Source organism: Pongo abelii, chromosome 14 (assembly GCF_028885655.2).
Source record: "Pongo abelii isolate AG06213 chromosome 14, NHGRI_mPonAbe1-v2.0_pri, whole genome shotgun sequence".
Lineage (NCBI taxonomy): Eukaryota > Metazoa > Chordata > Mammalia > Primates > Hominidae > Pongo > Pongo abelii.
The window spans coordinates 106959927-106961751 of NC_071999.2; the positions used below are offsets into that span (position 1 = coordinate 106959927).

Here is a 1825-nt window from a genome sequence, read left to right on the forward strand (position 1 = left end):
AGGCTGATACCACAAGCAACATGCAACATAAAAAAGATACAATATAAAGGAAGACAATCGGTTGAGTTGTAAAAACCATCCGAATATGGCCAGGCATGGTGGCTCAGGCATGTAATCCCAGCACTTTGGGAGGCCAAGGCGGGTGGATCACCTGAGGTCAGGAGCTTGAGACCAGCCTGACCAATATGGTGAAACCCCCCCGTCTCTATTGAATATGCAAAAATTAGCTGGGTGTGGTGGCGTGCGCCCATAGTCCCAGCTACTCAGGAGGCTGAGGCAGGAGAATTGCTTGAATCTGGGAGGCGGAAGTTGCAGTAAGCTGAGATCGCACCACTCTATTCCATCCTGGGCGACAGAGTGAGACTCTGTCTCAACAAACAAACAAAAAAACCCTTCTGAATGAATGAACTCTTTGCCACCAGTACAGAACTAATTAGCTATCAAATCTAAACCACACCAAGGTAAGTTTGTCTGATATAGGCCAGGAGTCAATATTGGGAGGAAAATAAGTTCCTCAGTGCAAGAGAGCTGAATAGTGTTTTGGAGCATTTCCCTGGCTGCTGCAGCAGTATTAGAAAATCTTTTTGGCAAGGGAAGGAAATAAATACAAATGGAATGCTACATTTAAAAATCAGCAAACGTCTCCGGAATAAGTGTATCAGTAAAGTAGGAAGGGGATGACTTTAAAACATTATTTGTTTTGGGCTCAACAAACATTCAAAATGGATTTATTTAAAGGTTTTGCTATAGCTATGTCTGGGCATTTAGGCTTATGGGAAGTAAAATTAAAAGAGGACTCTTTTTTTCCCCAAGGAGCATTTCTTTAAAACCAAGCACATTGTTAAATAGCAACATTATACTTGGTAAACAATAATTGGCAATAAAATAAGTTTAATGTTCTTAACCAGTCCCAGATATTGTTTAATAACCAGGATACAAACTAATTTTATTGTAAGTCCAAGATCAAGCCTAGATCAATTTTATCAAAATGCCCTTGGTTAGATATCTAGTTTCATTTAACATTTTGAAAGCTCCTTTGACAGCTGGCCAAGTCTCTCATACAGACCAGTTCCTTGTGTTATGCATGTGGCTTGAACAGATCATGTCCTGCTAGGAAGAGATCGAAGAGCATTTGGCAAATCCTGTGATTCTCAAAAAGCAGCAGCCCTGCCTCTCTCAACTCATCTACCAGAAGCAATTTCTGCAGCTTACCTGCTACCTCCTTAATTCTTTCACAAGTATTGCTATCTACCACAAATATAAGATGTTGGGTATTTGGGAAGTGATACTTCTGGAGAGGCCTAATTCTATATTGACCATCAGCATCCCATACTGTGAAACGAATGTTTTTACAGTCTACTGCTTCCACGTTGCAGCCAATGGTAGGAATGGTGGTGACTGTCTCCCCTAACTTCAGTTCATACGGAATGGTCGTCTTGCCAGTGGCATCCAATCCAACCATCAAAATGTGCATCTTCTTCTTGTCAAAGAGGTGGGAGAAGAAAGAGGAGATGGTGAGGCCCATGGCGGTAGTGGTACTGGCATGGCAGAAGCAGAAGGGGCTTGGAGTGTCTCTGTGATTTCTCCTTTCATACCCCCAGGTGAACTGAATGAGAGGGAAGAGAAAGCTCATTCTTTAAACTTCAATTCTCTCAATTGTCATCCTCTTGAAATAAACAACATTAATGACCTGGTTTACAACCTTCCACAGTTCTCTCAATGCTTGAACAACATATATACACATATGTAGAGTTTACAAGTTTTGTCCACTCTGAAATAACACCTGCGTACTTATCTGAAACTCAAGATTATATTAAAAAAATTT

General features: G+C 41.0%; 1 pseudogene; it reads right to left on the bottom strand.

Annotated features, from left to right (window-relative positions):
* Positions 1 to 1016: 1016 nt before the first annotated feature.
* LOC100461172 (ADP-ribosylation factor 4-like) lies at positions 1017 to 1525 on the bottom strand (annotated as a pseudogene).
* Between the last annotated feature and the right edge of the window lie 300 nt (positions 1526 to 1825).